General features: G+C 45.7%; 1 protein-coding gene across 6 annotated transcripts in view; it reads right to left on the reverse strand.

Moving 5' to 3' along the window:
* Positions 1–20318, reverse strand: part of FGF13 (fibroblast growth factor 13) — a 240671-nt gene that overhangs the window by 159137 nt on the left and 61216 nt on the right. The window lies entirely within an intron of this gene.

Genomic DNA, 20318 nt, shown 5'->3' on the forward strand with positions numbered 1-20318 from the left:
AGCACTGCAGAGGGCACGATTGCCCCATTAGAAGGCTGGTGTCATTCAGCAGCCAAGAGTCTGAGCTATGAATATGCTCTGAACTTTACCTCTTCCATGAACTCACTATGTGGTCTCAGACAGCTGCCCCTTCTGAAATAGAGAAGCTTAATGGAATGGTCATAAGAATAGAAGAGGAGTAATGCTGGACCAGACCAAAGATGTACCTAAGCCAGGATCCTGTTTCTCAGGGCAAAAGCTGATGGAGGGGTCCTCAGGGCCTCATATCTTTGCTTTGGGCAGGTGCTGATGATGCTGATGCTGATGAAGATGAAGAAGAAGAAGAAGAAGAAGAGGAGGAGGAGTTTGGATTTGATATCCTACTTTATCACTACCCGAAGGAGTCTCAAAGCAGCTAACAATCTCCTTTTCCCTTCCTCCTCCACAACAAACACTGTGAGGTGAGTGGGGCTGAGAGACTTCAGAGAAGTGTGACTAGCCCAAGGTCACCCAGCAGCTGCAGGTGGAGGAGCAGGGACGCAAACCCGGTTCACCAGATTACGAGACTACCGCTCTTAACCACTACACCACACTGGCTCTCAGCCACTGATGGAGGCTGTTCTGGGACAGCAAGAGCCAAATGACAACTCATCCAAGGCAGGCCAATAGAGGGGGCCTTGCTGTCTCACTTCTCGGATTCAGGTAGCATTCACAGGCCACTTACCAGTTGAGAGGTTGGCATGGTGCAAATGCGCTCGCAGGAGTGCTGGATTGGATCTGTCAATAGGTTAGCACCACACTCTCTGTGGCCTTGCCCCAACCCCTCTCCCATCAGTGTGCAACAGCAACCTGCCTGCCAGAAAGTTTGTGTAGCAGCTCTGCCCGACCTGGTGAAGCACTTCTGGTGAAATAGTTGGCAGTGGAAGCATCAAATGACGATGAAGGGAGGGGGACTCACTGTCTCACCTCTCCTTCAGGTGCAGTTATGCTGGAATTCCCACGAGTGACAATTGCTCTCACAGCTGGGGAAATGAAAGGGGTTTCGGGTATCTACAAGTTCTGCTTCATGGAATATTTCACAGACAGACAACCTCCTAGCTCAGCTTCTTGAGATTGTGCCTCTTCAGTTTTGTTAGAAACTCAAATGACTCTTGAGAATAACAACATAAGTGTAATTATAATGCCGGAGACAACTTAGAAGTGCAGTTGGGGATATCATACAGTACAGTCTCTCATGCCGAAGTGCCTGAGATTTGGAGGAATTCATTTGTAGCCCATTATAAAAATGGTGAGGTCTAAAAAAAAAACCACCTATCCACTCTCACCCTGTGATTTATTCAAGGAGCCTGTTCATCTCACACCCTGGGAGCACACAAAGGCTAAGGGAGCTGGCATCAGGTTGCTCAGCGGTTTCTTATGAAAAGATATTATCCTTTGAATACCATCTAAATGCAAATATATCCATTTTGTCTTCTATTAAAGAATGCTGTGAAACATGGTGTTTTGTCCAGAAAGCTGGACAAACTTCTAGCTGGTCAAACATTATTCTTTCCCTCCCCCTCACCCACATATCCCAGGCTCAAAGCAATAAGACAAAGTTAATGATATATCTTATGCTTACTTCAGAATGTAATTTTATTCTTAGTTTTGTGCTGCTTCCCATCATGATATTGTTTTTATCTTAACGTTAGAAGGAAAAGAAACACTTGCAAATGAAAGAAATAATTAGGATCGCATTCCCCACCCTGGGCTGAACAAGGAGTTAAAATTTGAAAACTTTATTTTGCCCTCATGAGAGAATACAGTGGGACAGGTATTCCCCCTCACCCAACTGAATAAGAGAGATGGGAGTGAGCTAAGTGGTCCTAGCCCACCCCCCTCAGCTCACCGTGCTTCCCATCATGGGATAACTGTGCACAGGGTCGTGGGAGGAAAATGCCTGAATAAGTGTGTTGGACTCCTCCAAACCACCCAGAACTAGTGAAATGTGATTCAGCTCTCATTTAAAGGCAAGCTTACCTAGTTCACACTTTCTGACTCAATACACATGCCGAAATGCAGCCATCCCTCAAAAACATCTCTTCAAATTTTGCCATGCAATCCCCCAGCCAACTAATGTGTGAATTGGTGACTAAATTCAGCAGGGCTTACATCCCATTTGTATACATACTGCACTAGTACTTTGCTTTTAGGAACACAAAAAACTGCCTTATGTACCACTGATCCATCCAATTCAGTATTGCCTGCACTGACTGGCAGTGGCTCTCTAAGGTTTCAGGCAGAGGACATTCCCAGCCCAAGCTGGAGATGCTGGCGATTGAATGTGAGACCTTCTGCATGCAAAGCACACCTTCTATTCGCAGTCTCCATCCCAGTGGCAAAATTATTGGCATAATTTTGGCCACAACTTTATTAAAATACATAAATGTGAGTGGTTGCTTAGGCATTGGTTACGACTATCTGTCCTCGCCCAGGGACAGAACTGACTTCCAGATTCCAGTGAAAGCCAGTAAAGAAAAAAATATTGGGGAGAAAATGGAGCTGGGCACCAGACCCCACCTCTCCCTGCATGCTCCCAGGGGCTTGCGTGGCCCAAGCCCCACGCCAGGGATTCGGACAAAAGCATAGTGAGCCCCTGGATTCCTTTAATGGAATTCCCTTGCAGCAGCAGCATTGGAGGGGCAGGCACAGCCAACCACTTCCCCTCCACCAACCAAAAAATTAACCAGTGCCTAACCGCAACCTTACGAGTTGTGACGATTTGCTAGGCAAAAACCAGATGACACCAGCCAATCAGCCAAATGGACAAAATTCCTACCAGGCCCCTGCCCCCAAAGCAGATGACCCCATGACAGGCATAGCAAGGTCAAACGCAAAAGCTCCAAATTAGGGAGGGTGGGCAGGTGATCCGGTGCACGCAGCAAAAGAGAACGCTCAATGCTGCATACTCAGTATATAAAACCCTTGGTCTATCCCACAAATTGGCAACATCAAAATTTCCCCAGTAACTCAAACAGACCAATAACTGCTATGGCCATCTATACGATCCCACCCCACCGCAACACGTGCTCTCCATGAAGGAGAACACGCTATCTCCCCCTTCCAGTTTTTACCATTTTCTCCTTCGCTTTTATTGCAGTGTATAAATCTTTACATTGGAATCATTTCATGATTTTGTTTGTAAAGGCATCATGTGCATTAAAATCAGAGGGGAAATCTGCAAGGAAATTAGTTCTTCAGAACTAGCCAATCAAGTGCCACTGTAAGCTTCCTTTGATGAATATTTAACTTCTAAGGAGCTGTGATGTGGCTGGTGCCAGGATCAGAAAGCAAACACTGCTTTTGTCCCCACAACACCATGATAAAATAAAATAAAATACTCTGTTGATCAGACAGATTAAAGACAAATCAACTATGTCCCACTGAAGAAAAAAGGAAGACATAACATAAGAGGAGCCTGCAGGATCAGGCCAATGGCCCATCTAGTCCAGCATCCTGTTCTCACAGTGGCCAACCAGTTGCCAAAAGCAGGACCCCTCCTGCAGCTTCCAGCAACTGACATTCAGAAAAACTGCTGCTTCCCATGAACGTACTCTTTTAAACCATATCTCAACAGGTGTTAGCACTGCACATACAACTCAGGATGAATGAATCTGTCAATTTGGGTTTCTCTCACTTTCTCATTTATCTCACGCTCAGTTTGCCACATTTTCATATCAGTGTGGACTAGAGGGAACACATCTTCCAATGTCAACATACTAAGAATTCAAGACTTACAATTACCAAGCAGAAGGTTAGAAGGTTCAGATAAAAGAAAATCCTTCTTCATGCAACATACAGTTAATCTATGGAACTCTCTTCCACAGGAGGCTATAGTGGCTGCTACCTTAGAAGGCGTTAAAAGAGGATGGGACAAATTCATGGAGCATAAGGCTAACAATGGCTACTAGCCATGATCAGTATGTTCTACCTCCTCTGTCAGAGGCAGTGCTGGTAGCCACGGCGGGGGGGGGGGGGGGGCTCCTGTGCTCCTGTCCTGCTTTGTGGGCTTCCCATGGACATCTGATTGGCTACTGTGAGAACAGGATGCTGGACTTGACAGGCGCTTGGTTCAGCAGGGCCATTACATTCTCAGCCTTTCCCAATTAGGTTACCTCCAGATGTGCTGGTTGTGGATGATGAGAGTTGCCACCCAAAACATCTGGAAAGCATCAGCTTGAGAAAGGCTGTGATGTCCACTGAGCTATTCAGAACAATGCTGATCAATGTAAATCTTAAACACTCTTCTCAGTCAGATCGCAAGTGAACCCACTACCTTTCAGTTTATAGCCAGAATTTCTCTCTACCTCTCTTTCCCTTCCTCAGCGCGTAACTCAAGTAATTGTTTTGGATTTCTGCCTGAAGCATTGCCCTTCGGTAAGTAACACATTTATGTCTCCCAGACTTATTACTGTTCTCTGTAATTTGTTTCTCAGCAGCCACTACAAAAAGAGCCCAAGGGGACGTGAGATGGAAGGTGTGGGCGAACGCCTCCTCTCTGGAGATGCTCTGTGGCAACTCTGTTTCTTTCTGTTTTGTTTTACTTTTGTCCCTTGCTGTTGCCACACTTGTCCCCCTGTGCTCGGGGAAGGGCTGAAGCATCTGCTTTGAATGCAGGAGACGCCAGGTTCAACCCACAAAGGCATCTCCCGGAAGGTCTGTCTGAAACCCTGGAGGGGCTGCTGATCAGAGTAGGCAGTACTGAACTAGATGGATTAACAGTCTGACTCAGAATAAGACAGCTTCCTATGTTCTTGGGGACAGCAAATATGCCAATCTATCTCTTTCATTTTTCCAGTTTAGTTCACCCTGTTTCCAGGTAAGTTTGCAGTTTGTTTTGGAAAGTCAGCATGAAAATTCATACATGGTGTGTGTGTGTGTGTGTGTGTGTGTAAATAAATTGGCTTCCCCTGAACCATGTATATTTTTGTGCACTCCTTTCAAGAATATATGCATACATATTTTTGCATAATTTGCATTATTATTAGAAATCAGCCTTTCAAGCAATCGTGGAGAAGTAGCTATATATTTTTCCTGCCATCCCTCAGTTATAAAAAGTACTTCCTAGATATGTCGATCAACAATACTGGAACATGGCAAGGAAGGTTTTTACGGGTTGTCCTTAAGAAAAAAGGAAGTGCCCATCATATTAACACCATATGCCACCTGTGCTACACATTTAAAATAGTAATATACCACTTTCAAGAGCCATGGGTTCTCCTTTAGGAATCCTAGAAACTGTAGTGTGTTAAGGGTGCTGGAATAGGGTGCCAGAGACCCCTATTCCCCTCAAAGAGTGACAGTTCTCAATCCCCCTTTACAGGGATCTCTAGAACAGTGTTTCCCAACCGGTGTTCCGCGGCACACTAGTGTGCCGCGAGACGTTGCCTGGTGTGCCATGGGAGGGCACACTCATTGAAAGCAAACAAGCATTATGGCGGCGGCGGCAGCAGCGGCAGCAATGACGGCAGAGGCAGCGCTTAGGCCCGGCCCACATCGCCTCGGCTCACAGGCTCCGGGCGCCGACGCCGCCCCCTCCTCCCGCCGCCAGGACGCGCGATTGGGTGGCGGGCGCTGGGCAGGCGGTGCTCCGCTGGCCCGGCTGAGGAGCGAGCGCAGGCGGAGAGGGGCGGTCGGGGCGCCGCTGCGCCTTCCCGGGGCGCCCAGTCCGCGCGCGGCGGGAGGCAGCTCCACTGGAGCCACTTACCTCGGAGGAAACGGGCACGGGGAGCAGGGCAGTTGGAGGAGGGCTAGGCCTCGACCCTGCGGCGGGGCAGGGTTAGGCGCGCCTCAGGCCGGCATCCGTCGGGGTTTCGCCCGCCCAGCTTGGGCCTGGGACCCGGCTGCAAGAAGTGCACCGCCAGCATTTAAAAATCGCCCCGGGACAGCGGAGGACTTCTCCGCTGTCCCGGGGCGATTTAAAAGCCCCCAGGAAGGCAGGCAGGGGGGACAAAGACTTTTGCCCCCCGCCCGCCTTCAGAAGAGGTCCAGGACCTCTTCTGAAGGCTGGCGGGGGGTGAAAGTCTTTGCTCCCCCCTGCCTGCCTTCCCGGGAGAGCGGAGAAACGCAGCGTGTTTCTCCGCTGTCCCGGACAGCTTTTGAAGGCAGGCAGAGGGGAGCAAAGACTTTCGCCCCCCGCCCGCCTTCAGAAGAGGTCCAGGGCCTCTTCTGAAGGCGGGCGGGGGGCAAAGGTCTTTGCTCCCCCGTGCCTGCCTTCCCGGGAGAGCGGAAAGTCTTTGCTCCCCCCCTTCAAAAGCCGTCCGGGACAGAAGAGAAATGTGCTGCGTTTCTACGCTCTCCCGGGAAGGCAGGCAGGGGGGAGCAAAGACTTTTGCCCCCCGCCAGCCTTCAGAAGAGGTCCTGGACCTCTTCTGAAGGCGGGCGGGGGGCAAAAGTCTTTGCTCCCCCCGCCTGCCTTCAAAAGCCGTCCAGGACAGCGGAGAAACACGCTGCTTTTCTCCGCTCTCCCGGGAAGGCAGGCAGGGGGGAGCAAAGACTTTCACCCCCCGCCAGCCTTCAGAAGAGGTCCTGGACCTCTTCTGAAGGCGGGCGGGGGAACAAAAGTCTTTGCTCCCCCCGCCTGCCTTCAAAAGCCGTCCAGGATAGCGGGAAGCGCTTCCCTGCTATCCCGGACTGCTTTTAAAATGCTGGCGGTGGGGAGCAAAGCCTTTCGGCCCCCGCCGGCCTTCCTGGACCTCTTCTGAAGGCCGGAGGGGGGGAAGGCTTTGCTCCCCACCGCCAGCATTTAAAAGAGGTCCCCGGAGATTTCCCTATAGGCTTTCTTCTTGCGAAGCAAGCCCATAGGGAAATTCATCTTGCGAAGTGCCTCAAAAAACGGAAAACCCTTTCGTCTTGCGGGTTTTCAGTCTTGCGAGGCATTCGTCTTGCGGGGCACCACTGTATATATAGTCAATATAGGCACAGAGTTAATTTTTTAAACATTTTCTAATGGTGGTGTGCCTCGAGATTTTTTTCATGAAACAAGTGTGCCTTTGCCCAAAAAAGGTTGGCAAACACTGCTCTAGAAATCATAGCTCTGAGATGGAAATAGGCATGCCCTAGCAACTCTCGGCACCCTTAACGAACTACAGCTCCCAATTTAAACAAAAAACTACAGCTCCCAGAATTCCCATGAGTCCTTAAAGTAGTAACATGCAATTTTAAATGTATGGTGTGAATGTGGTCATATAGGATGATTTGGTGAGGGACGGGGGGCGGGGAAGAATTCTGATGCTTTCAATACAGTTTCCCCCAATGACTATGCTGGGTGGGAATGATGAGAGCTGTTGTCAAAAGCATCCAGAGGGCACAAGGATTGGGAATACTAGCTTTAAGGCTACAACTAGATTTTTATTTTAAAGAATGTCTCCAAAGTCATGTCTGTCATGCCTCAAGTGAAACTGATGAATCAGCTATGATTCAGCAGACATTACCCATATCGTTATGCAGGATTCCAGCACCAAAACCTGGGATGATTCAGAAAAGAGCTGTGCATTCTTTATCCAAGGACACTCTCTCCCTCCTGCCTGAGATTAGACAGGTTCCCTCCCTGTTGAATTTCAGCTGCTTGCCAGAACCCTTTCTATTTCAGCAGGCATTTTAAGTAATTTGTACTACACTTGCTTATTGAAGTTGAACTTGCCTTATTGGTTCTTTTAAAAACACAAATCAGTATTTTTATTTATTATTGCGACCATTTAGCATTCCCTTTCTCAGAGGTGACCTTCCCTGTGTCCATAATATATCTTTTATATTCATCTTTTTTCAGACTTCCTCTATGTGGTTTTAAATGAGTACTGTATATCTGATTAAAAGTTGGTGAGTTGCTATGGCCTTTGGACACAGCCTCATGAATTCAAATGACATTTATTACTCCTGCAGAAGCACCTTCTTTGGATATACCAAATCATGGCAATCTATAAAAGGAACAGCTAGTATATTTTACTAGCAGGAGGTGATTTTCCTATTGATTGATTTACTGTGGATTGGTTTCCTTTACACATCTCTCTGCTAAGGCACTCAAGGCGGTTTACAATCTTAAAAGACAAAGGAATGGTATAAAATGTTGAGCGATGGGAGTCCTCTTAGGTAGACTGGCTCTTCAGAAGCTGAATGTATAAGCTTTCTGGCCTTGGTTTCCTTAAGTTTGCTTTTCCCCAGGGCACTCACATCTCTAAGCAGCCCCAGGGGAGATGGGAGAGGCTGCTTGATGCTTCAATCTGATGATTTTTAGAACTTCTCTGTGCTTTTAGTGACTTATTTGGCATTGCAGTTATCTGAGGTTTTTATTGCAAGCTCCTTTAGGGGGGAAATAGTTTGTGAAAGAGTTGGGAATATAAATAAATGTTTGTGGTGTGCATGTACAAGTGAAAAAGCACCCACATCCTGAATAGGTATCCCAACTCAATGCTTCATTGTGTGGAATGAGTATTCCACTTTTTTATTATTATTATTATTCCCCTTTTTGTACATGTGGCTGCCTACATGCTAAAGTCACATGGTAGTGCAGAACAGCTGCAAAAGGGACATGGAATTCCACTTCCTGCCATTCTCCACTTTACCTTCCTTGATTTGAAAATGCAAATTTCTAGTGTTTATTGTTTGCTGCAAAGGTAAGTTTGAAAGTGTGTGAGCTACAGGTGTTGCAATCTCCAGAAGTCAAAAAGCTGGCTGAACATGATTTACCAGTGATGATGGGTAAGGGTGTTCTGTATTCTTTGGCTATTTGGGGGGGGGGGAATACGTAAGTTACACAAAGGTTGTATCCAATGCTAGTCCTACTCAGGGTAGACACAATGAAATGAATGGACCATACTTAAAGGTAAAGGTACCCCTGACCATCAGGTCCAGTCGTGACCGACTCTGGGGTTGCGCGCTCATCTCGCTCTATAGGCCGGGAGCCAGCACTTGTCCGCAGACAGCTTCCGGGTCATATGGCCAGCGTGACTAAGCCGCTTCTGGCGGACCAGAGCAACACATGGAAACGTCGTTTACCTTCCCGCTGGAGAGCGGTCCCTATTTATCTACTTGCACTGTGAAGTGCTTTCGAACCGCTAGGTTGACAGGAGCTGGGACTGAACAACGGGAGCTAACCCCGTCGCGGGGATTCGAACCGCCGACCTTCCGATCGGCAAGTCCTAGGCTCTGTGGTTTAACCCTCAGCACCACCCGCTGCGTCTCCATTAATGGGTCTGCTCTGAGTATTTGAGACAACTTGACCTTCTTAGTTTTTAAAAAAGGTTGGGGTTCTGTTTTGTTTTGCAAAAACATTACATGCAAAGATAATCAATTTGCACAATTTATGCACATGGCTGTATGTATGTATGTATTTGGCAAGTGTGACCTTTTCTTTCCCTAGACTCTGACACTTTGCTCTCAGAGCATTCACACTTTCACAGAGCACAAACTGTCCTGGTTGCACAGCAAGCACTAAGCCTCCCTTGCATTCCATTCAGAGTTTTCAACACACTTTCTTACAAACACCCCTCCCCCTGCTCTGCGAGTCTCACTAGATCCTTCAGCAAACACTCAAGTGTTCTGCTTTTAGCCAGTCCACCACCCTCCAGCCATCTCCCACAGCACTTGCAGTTGTCAGCAGACTCTCAGCACCCTTCATCACACCTTGCAAACACACAAAGAAGGCAAAATAAAAACCTACTGCCAAAGCCATCATTGACCAAAGCGAAGGAGGGAGAGTACAGAGGACGCTTCACAATATGTGATGGGATTTCATGACTCAAGAATGAACCAAAGAGCTACAAATGCTTGCTTTTTTGCCAGCTCCAATTACCTTTTTCTGTCTCATTCTTCCCCATTATCTACCCTAGCTCATAGCACTTGTCGTAGGGGCGGCCTGGCCTTGTTCAAATCCAGCAAACAGGAACGTTAAGAACTCCTTGATCGGATTAGATCAAGAGTGCATTTAGCTCCCTGTTTAATCTCTGGCTCAAAGCCAAAAATGACAGAGCAAGCAAACAGGTGCAGAGGGAAATCTGCTGTTGAGTGTGTTTGCCGGTGGCATCCAGGAATGTATCTACCTGTGAAGGACGACAGCTGTGTGTACCCATATTTCATCATGAATTTTCATAGAAATATAGGAAACTGCTTTATAGCGCATCAGACCATTGGTCCATCTAAACAACTTGGGCCCAAAGTACTTTAAGGACTTATGCTCCACTTTGACTGAAATCATCTAATGGGGCACTCCTGGCAGTTTCCTATGCCCTTGAGGCTCAGTTGGCTTTCACCGGAGGCTGAGCCTTTGGTGTGGCAGGCCCTGCCCTGTGGAATTCCCTGCCACTAGAAGGTTTGGCAGGAAGCACATCTTCATTCCTTCAGGTGTCTTTCAGAAGCTTGTTTTGTGTTCTGACTTGCCATGTCTTCTATGAAAGTGAGGATTATTAATTCATAAACAAATAAATACCTAGCTCAATATCGAAAGCCAGCAGTGACTCTGCAGATTTTCAGGCGAGATTCTCTCCAAGCCCTACCTGGAAATGCCATTGCAGGTTGAGCCTGGGACCTTCTATATGCAAGGCAGGTGCAGTTCTACTGAGCGAACCCCTAAAAATTATTTATATCAAGATCCAGGAAATCACGAGGATTTCTCCCTTATTTTGCAGTTGTTGGCAGCAACCAGTTGTCGTTTCTTGCTTTCCCCCTTCCACCCTACCAGCTTGGATTTATTAGCAGCTGGGTTTATTTCTGACTGAAAATGACAAAGGCTTCAAATTGCAATATAGATTTTGACCAAACTCCTACCAAACCTCCCTTGCTTTACTCCCTGACTGACGTCAGCTGAGGCCTTTTATATCAAGACCCTTCATCTTGTGCTGAATGCTATTAAATTATAATGGGGTGGTGCGGGTTTTTTGTTTTTTCGTTTTGTTTTTGCTGACACACCACAAAGCCCTTCCACACTATTCTACAAGCAATTTAATCCTTCCAAAATAGGGGAGGGAGGGTTGGGAGACAAAAATGAAACAGCAGCAATCTCATTTCTGTGCTTCTATTAAACCCCGGGAGGGACCAGCCTGTTTTGCTTTTAAACTCCTCTAACCATCGGGTTTTGATCTGCATGCAAATCAATCATTAGGCGCACTTATTGGCTCGTTTGTTACATTGCACCTTTGTTATATTGTCAGATTAATGGAGCAAACCTTCCCCAGCGTGATCCAGCTTAGAAGCCAAAGTCACCATGACGTTAAACCTAACATGAGCCCTTGTGCAGTTGGTGGTGCAGAGACAGCTGCATTGGGACTGTGGCTCCTCTCTGAATCAGACATAGGCTTCCATGGGGTAACAGAATGGCATCACTTAGGGTTACCATACATCCAGAATTTCCCGGACATATCCAGAATATCGCCTTCATCAGCAGTGTCTGGATGGAATGTCTGGAAAAAGCCTTGATTTCCCCTTAAAATGGCTCAAAGGTGGCTTCTTCTTTTTGGGGCAATCTTGCCAACAACTTTTCTTTCCAGATTTTCACCATTTGAAATATGGCAACCCTAGCATTGCTCCTCCTTCACTGTGTAACCCAGTGATGGCCAAACTTGGCCCTCCAGCTGTTTTGGGACTACAATTCCCATTGAAGGACCACACATATCTGCTATTTGGGTCCCTGAAGCACAGATTCACACAAAGCGGCAAAACGCTCTTGCAGGTTATTAACAGGATTTTTATTTGAAGTGCATATGCAGAACAAAGGCACAGGGCGATCAGTACGCAACCTGTACACAGTAGTCTGGGTGCGCCCCTTTATATAGATTTGCAAAATAGAATACCACCTGATCTCTTGTAAGTCACCTGATTTCTTGTAAGTCACCTGATTTCTGGGAAATCGAAACTTATAATAAGTTCTTTTTACCATATAAGGTCTTGGTCTTCTCTCCCTCCTTCCTGCAACCTCCCTCATCCTGGTGTGACAATAAATCCTTGTTCTTTACCATCATCCCTGACCACTGGTCCTGTTAGCTAGGGATGATGAGAGCTGTAGTCCCAAAATAGCTGGAGGGCCAAGTTTGGCCATCACGGGTCTAACCTAATACTCTCCACATGGTTTGGACTACAATTTCCATCAGCCCCCAGTGAGCAATGTGCTAGCTTGGGCTGATGGGAGTTGTAGTCCTAAAAGTCTGGAGGGCACCTGGTTGGCAAAGGTTGCCTTAGCCTATGTTGGTGTAATAGAAAAGGCAGAAGAAGAGGTGTGTGGGGTGTGTGGCCTTGAGGGGGGGGGTGACCAAATGGCACACTGCGGGGGGTGGCACTTACCACGAGGCCTGGCCTGCAGCACACCCCAGCCACGCGTCTCTCCTGGGAGTGACGTGGTGGCTTGGGGCCCTGCACTGCCCATAACGGCAGCATGGGCCTTGCATCCGGCAGGCGGACTCACTGCGCTGCCCCCCTGGGTGGATTGCCGTGGCACCCCCGTGCGCAGATCGCCCCACCCCCGTGGGCGGTTTGCCCTGCTGCTGGCGCTCCAGGTGTCAGAGCAGCTAGCTACGCCCCTGGGAAGGAGGAAGCTAGCAGAGTCCATGCAATGTCTTATTTCAACTGCAAGAAGGCTCACACTTTTCTATTTTTCCTAGAGAAAAATGCTCTGACACCTTGAGGTGTCATGAGAATCATCTAGTTCAACCCCCTGAAATTCAGGGATGGGATGGGGCTTGAACCCATGACCTGAGATTAAGAGTGTCATGCTCTATTGACTGAGCTATCCAAAAATTGATTTCTGTGACAGACCTCATATAGGCAGCTCCCAGTCTAGTGTGTGAATTAGAACATAGGTGTTTGTTGTTGTTTTTTTATTGAGTTTATATCCCACCTTTTTCTCCAGGGGAGCCAAAGGCGGTGTACAGAGTTCTCCCTCTCCTTATTTAATCCCCACAATTAGCTGAGAGGGTCACCCAGTGAGCTTCATGCCAGAGTGTAGATTTGAACCTTCATGTCCCTAAATTCAATGCTCTCAATTGAATTTCACATTTTTATTTTTATTTTTGTGATGCAACTTGTGTCTCTGAACCCAAAACAAACTGCTTTTTTAAAAAATTAAAAAGCCCTCTTTTTAAGAATGTGCAAAATTAAAAGAGGGGGCGCCCCCTTACTTACAAGTAAGCTTTGTTGTGGCTAATGTGGCAGCAGCACCTTTCCTTAATAATAATAATAATAATAATAATAATAATAATAATAATAATAATTTATTTATATCCCGCCCATCTGGCTAGGTTTCCCCAGCCTGTCTGGGCAGCTCCCAACAGAATTAAAAGCACAATGAAGCATTAAACATTAAAAACTTCGCTAAACAGGGCTACCCTCTTCTTTACCTCATTCTGAAGAAGGAAGAGGGGCTCCTTCCTCAGTCCAAGGCATCCTGGAAGTGATGCACTGTGAGGATGCCTTGCCATCACTACTTTTCCAGGGTGCTGGGACATTCTTTGAAAAATACTTTAAAAGTTCCGAGTAGTTCAGAGCAAAACAGAGAGAAGGGGGCTAAAAGTTAAGCAGAGATAAGAGCCGGGAAGGGGGCATCTCTGGCGTGTTTCACCTCAGGCGGCACCATGCCTTGCACTGGTGCTGGGAAATGAGATGGCATGCACTTGTGAATGAACCCATTCAACATCAACACAGGCCAGGAATGAATCTATCCATTCTTTCCTGATTGTGGTATCCAACTAAAACTCAAGGGTTTCCTCTTGTGCAATGGGACTGCCTTCCTCTTTCCTCTGCATTCCCCCAAATCTGTCCTAGGGGTTGCCTCAAGCCTCCAGAGCAGAACTGTGAAGGGCATGGGGCACATAAGGGGCGGAGGGAGGAAAGGGAGGAGAGTTATTTTGCACAAGCATAAATTCTTGCACTGATGGGACACTTTAGTTGGATACCGCTATGTAGTTCCCATCCTGTTTGCACTTCATACCTTGGAATATTAGGGTTGCCAGGTCAAGAGAATCCCAGGCTCTAAGATTTCAAGGTCCAGACCTCAGACCTAAGGAGTGGCCGCTGGTGAAGTTATGGGGGGCAGGCCACTGGTGATGTCATGGGGTGAGTCCTGGAGACAGAAGTTAGTTGGGAGAGAAGAGCGAAGAAGGACAGCCCAGCCCCTGCCCCCCGCAAGCGTCTATGCTATAATTTGAAGCCAGCCTTTCACTTGGAGATCTGGCAGCCTTATACAAAATACATGTGTCTCCCAACAGGGAGTTGATCTGTGTCTAAGAGTGAGATAAGAAACATCTGTCATGTTTAGGAGGGAGAACTTCGAAGTCATATGAGCATCCATGCTGTTCATGGGAAATCTATTCCCTCTCATTCTTACAGATCCTACTACAATATTTTGATGGGAGTGGAGAGAGATGAGGGAAGGAACAACACATCTTGGGACTTGATACGCACAAGAAATCAGTTCCTCATCAAAGCAGCTACATTGGTTTGAAGGGCTACTTCTCTGATATATAAACTGTCATTGCTGCTGATTTACATAGATAATAAAAATGACGCACCCACTTAAATTCCTAATCATATCTCTTTTTAAAGAAACAACAACAACAGCTAAGATACAATAAGCTTCTTTGTGGAAAAAGCAAGTCCTGGGGGTGTTCTGTTTAGCATGTTCTCCACTTCCCTGATGGCTAACATGTTCTAGGGTTGCTTTCCTTTGGATGAGGGAGAGAGGGGGCACACTGGAGATGTGCAGTGTTTTTGTAATATTTACATGCCATAAGCAGAGCAGAAGTGAAAGCAAATTACATGCGTGCTCCTACAAGGCTTAGGTGTAGGCCACATTCAGGCCATACACTTAAAGCACTATGGGAACTGTAGTTTGTTAGGGGTGCTGAGAGTTGCTAGAAAACACACACACTCCAAACACATTCCTCTCCCAGAGCTACTATTCCCAGAATTCTCAGGGAAGAGGGATTGACTGTTAAAGCAGCTCTTGGAGGGAAATAGTGGTTTCCCAAGAATTTTCAGCACCCTTAACAAACTACAGCTCCCAGGATTCCTTGGAGGAAGCCATGACTGTTTACTGTAGTATTATAACACTTTAAATGAATGGTGTGAATGTACCCTACTTCATGCCAGATCTCCAGAGTGAGGCCTTGTTCCCCTAAGGTGTTTTCAGGCTTCAGTCGTCTCAACACTCCTCTCCAGTTCTACATGAGCCAAACTGTGCATGGCTCTCTCTTTGCATGCATACTTGCCCCCAGCTCCTAATGGGGCCATGTTAGGGAGAGGGTTGCCTTCCCAAGGCACTGATAGCCATCTCCTTCAAAAACTGTCAAGAGAGATAGTGACCTGTCTCTGAACCCAGGGAAGTGTTCCAGTTCCTTGGATGTAATCTGTTGATGTGAATAGCATGTTGGGCTAGGAGGACAGAGCCCCTTCTCTCCCTGCTCTCTCTCTTTCTGACATCCCATAACAATATCAGAAGAGAGCTGGAGCAGGCCAATGGCCCATCTAGTCCAGCATCCTTTTCTCACAATACCCAATCAGATGTCTGTGGTAGCCTGCACGCTGGACCTGAGAACAATAGCAAACTTCCCCACTTGTGATTCCTGGGGACAGTATTCTGACAGTGGGGGTGGAACAAAGTCACCTTGGCTAGTAGCCACCAACATAACCAAAACAAAGGAGAAAGTCTCCTATAATTTCCCCCATGAATTTGTCTCATCCCTTTTTTAAAGCCATTCATTTTGGTGGCCCACATGGTAGGAGAAATGTCCATAATTTAAATTTGCAATGTGTGAACAAGCACTTTCTGAATTTTTCCAACACCTAGCTACATTGAATGTTGAATGCTACTGTTATGAGAGAAGGAAAAGAAAGTAATGCCCATGAAATGCAAGGGGGGAAAAACACCACTTATCCTTATTCAATGATGCCACAAGATCAGAAGAGCGTCTTGGACTTAAGAACAGAATGTCCTGGAGTTCTTCCTTTAGAAATGCTCCAAGGCATTCCTTGCTTCTCTCTCCTGCCTGCTCCGTTTTAACTCAGCTGTATAAATGAACAATTAAAGCTGACATTTTTTATTTTTTAAAAGAAAAAGTTAGTGTGACATTCAAATAAAGTGCCCACCCAAGTTGAAAAGGACGCTGGGCTCAGATTCTTCCTACCCCCAAAGTTCTGAGAATATTAATAACTGAAAGACTCCCAAAAGGCCCAGAAGAAAGTTTGCAGGCAGGCATTTAAAAATTAATTTTAAAATTATAGAGAAAATGGTTGATACCCCACCAAATAAAAAAATAAATCACCCACTCGGTGTCATAGGAACAAATTACTACCTCCTTTCTGACACAGAATTCTTTTTTAAAAAAAGCAAAGTGAGCTCTAAATTAATAACAAACCCTTTTTTGCTTGCAATGAAACTTGAAGAATTTCCCTGAACAATATCAGAAATGCCTCTCTTTGTTTTGTTTTGCAGAAAACTTTGACCATTCCACCCCTCATTTGTAGCTAGGGGTGCTGGAGAATTATGGTGAGAACAGAAAATGTATTTTCCAGTGCCCACCTTTTCGTCCCATGTTCAAGATGGAAACCAGTTTGGTGAAAATGATCAGTACAGTGGTACCTCTGGTTACGAATGTTTCTGGTTATGAATGCTTTAGGTTATGAGCTTCGCTAACCTGGAAGTAGCTGCTCCTGGTTGCAAACTTTGCCCCAGGATGCAAACGGAAATCAAGCGCCAGAGGTACACAGGCAGCGGGAGGCCCCATTAGCAAAAGCGCACCTCAGGATAAGAACGGCTTCAGCTTAAGAACAGACCTCCGGAATGAATTAAGTTCATAACCAGAGATACCACTGTACTAACAGTTGCTGATGTTGCTTTCAGAGTGCAAAAAGGAAGCAATTAATTACTCCCCACCCCCTGGTTGGATTGTTCTTTCCTTTGCACTGAAGTGAATGGTCTGGAATGAGAGAATAGCAATGTAATCCACCCAATCAAATTATGTAAATTAAGTAACATAATTTTATCACAGTCAACCGCAAGTCGATTAACATAGTCTTTGGTGGTGTGCAAACTGCAGCGGAATGGAAACGCTGCTATGTGCAACAAATACAGGGCAGAACAGAAAAGAGTGCCTCTCACATTGCGACCTCCTTCTGCCACATCGGGAAGTCTTCAAATTAGCAGAACAGACGTCTTATTCCCATCACATTATCATATTTCTGCTCTTCCTTCCCCCTCAAAAAAAATCAGATGCCTCAGGAGAATATTTTCTTCTCTCTCCATCAAAAAAATCCCCCTCAAACAGAATTTGACATGTCAGAGTCTAAATTGGACTTTGCTCTGAATAAAATACATTCAGAATTACATAACACAGATGTAAAAAGAGGTTTAGGGGTGGGGGAAATCAATGAATCAAACTAGATCAAATCTCTCTCCCCCTCTCTTGTACGGCAGGGAGGCTTTCTATGAGGCGCTGAATTAACAGGAGAGTGATTCTGTTCACCACGAAACACAACTGAAGGAGAATTTCATTCAGCTCTATCATTCCTAATATGTGGCTCTTGTGGTTACAGGATGGAGGAAAGAATGGTGCTTTCAGCCCATGACTGCACTATTGACTCAAAAGCCGGTGGGGGGGGGGTCCACTTTTTAGAGCAGAAAGGGTTTGCAGCAAGGCAATCTCATTTGAGGGCCTGGAGTATCCACAATCTGATCTGGGATTTTTAAGATTCTGTGCATAATGCTGAGGACTAGCAACTTGATGTTCATATATCACACAGAGATATATATACACAGAGATATAATTTAGGAGGCAGTTCTCTCAATACGCTTCATTGTTAATCCATCCCCGATACAGCAAATGCCTTAAAGGACTTCATGCCATGAAAGGAGCAGGACTTTTATGTGCAGATAAGAGCTTGCAACTGACCCAGCCCCATCTATTCTTCTGAGATCTGATATCACAACCAAAGAAAGTTGATTCTGCAGGTCCAAAACATTTCCGGGCACAGACATTCGTTTTGCAGAAGTTAATGGATTTTGCAAGTGCAATTAGCTTTAATCTAGATGTCAAGGCCTGCCTGTCATGCAACCCTAGGGCCTGTGACATTACAAAGGGAAGGCTGGTGCCCTTAGCACCCATTATGAGATCATTAAATAATTTGTGAATGTCAGCCTGGAATAGTAAAAATCTCATGAAAGAGGGGTTGCAGTATAATAAAGGAGAACAGAGGAATGGGTGTCCCTGTTGTTGTCCACCTCCCCTACATGTCTCCTTCCTGGACGAAATCCATTGCAATCTTCTGGTCAGCGTGAGGGTCTGTTCCATTGGTGAACAGAGGCACAGATGTGGCACTTAGGGTGCATTCAGTAGGGGGCTTATTTTGCTGATTATAATGGTGGCAGAACCACTTTCTAACATTCATTTCACACTGCAGTAGAATACTAAACAATGTTGAGGACTCTTGATTTACAGTTAGGGTTTATCCACACTTACTTTTTGCCTTGCTCTTTGCAGACACAGGTCCACACTTAAAAGTACTATATCCAAGTGTTTGTTTAATTTTAAGTTTTTTTGTCCCGGAGCTTTCCCCATGAAAACCTACTCTTTAGCAGTCAGTTGAAGCAAATGTCAATTTGAGTTTTAAGTAGATTGCTCTTTACTCTATTACAGGCCAACATGTGGAATATACCCCAAGTTTGGGATTGTTAATTATTTTTAAAGAAGGGCACTCTGACCTTTGTTATAAAGAACTGCGTAATTACTTTTCTTTCAGTAGCATCATATCTTCTAGTGGTGCAGAATTGGAAAGGACTGGAACATCTGTGTATCTCTTGTTGGAAACAGAATGTACTGTGTATTGCTGTTTCAGAAAAAATTAACAAAGAGATTACATGCATTGAATATGATGTAGACAATTTGGTTGAAATATGGCATTCTTTTAATAAAATACTTTACTGATAACCTTGAAAAATGGAAACTACTGAAATCACAGGTTGGATTTCAGCAAATTTAACTGGTTTGACCTGTCCTGAAGAGGGAAGGAGAGTTGGGATTTTGTTTTCATATTTTGTAGTCTGTACTAAGGAGAAACAGACCTCTTGTGAGATTAAACATTCTTAAATTTCAAGGAAAAGAATCTGCAAGCATCAGATTGTTAAGTTGTGGGTTGACATAGCAGACGACACAGTGATTTCTCCAAAGCAGCTCTTTATTTGTAAGCTGGAACAGAACTAACTGAGGAGCTCAGTCAGCCTGCTTATATAGAGCTCCAGAACAATGTAACTGTTGCCATTTTCTAAAACTATCCAATCATTGAACGTCACTTTCTATCCTTCATTTGCATACAAACTATCCAATCACTGAACGTCACTTTCGATCCTTCATTTGCATAACTATCTACAGTATCCCCCTGCTGGCCCAGGGTGAGAACTTCAGTACATAACACAGATCCCTTGGAAAACCCTTGCAGGAGCAAACCACTGAAGAGCACATGAGTACTACGTACAGAAAACTGGAGTTCCCAAGCTGTGACCCTTGGCACGAGCAGTGATGTTACAAACACATGCATCCCTGTGGAAGTTTGGAAAGTATGTGTGTCTATGGCTTGGAATTTTTGCTGTGTAATCAAGTGAGTTGTATTCAGAGTAGACCTGATAGAATTAAAAGATCTAAGGTCACAGCCACATTATACATTTAAAGCACTCTTGTAACACTTGAACACTCACGGATTCCCCTCACCCCAGGATCCTGGAGATACAGTGGTACCTCGGATTACAGACACTTCAGGTTACAGACTCTGCTAACCCAGAAATCGTACCTCGGGTTAAGAACTTTGCTTCAGGATGAGAACAGAAATCATGTGGCGGTGCGGCACAGCAGCAGTGGGAGGCCCCATTAGCTAAAGTGGTACCTCAGGTTAAGAACAGTTTCAGGTTAAGAACGGACCTCCAGAACAAATTAAGTTCTTAACGCGAGGTACCACTGTAGTGTGTTAGGGGTGCTGGAAAATGTAGCTGTGGGTGGAGTCTCCTAACAACTCTCTGTACCCTTAGCGAACTGTGGCTCCCAGGATTCTTCAGAGTGGAAGCCATGGCTGTTAAAGCGATATAATAGCATTTTCTCTGTACTGTGTGGATGTGACCTATGTCAGCCATTCCCATTAATTTCAGAAGTCTAGTCCAAGTATGTTTAACCATGGGTACAGCTCTCTGACTTTGTCCCAGGCTATAAGGAAAAGCACTGTGCCAGGTTCCCTTTCCCTTTCTCACTCCAACAGCTGGGAATAGTATCTGACATTGCTCTTTGGAGATGTTGCCTCAGGCACTATCACATGGCTTACCCATCTGATGGGCTATC

This window comes from Podarcis erhardii (assembly GCF_964252035.2).
Source record: "Podarcis erhardii genome assembly, chromosome: Z".
NCBI lineage: Eukaryota > Metazoa > Chordata > Lepidosauria > Squamata > Lacertidae > Podarcis > Podarcis erhardii.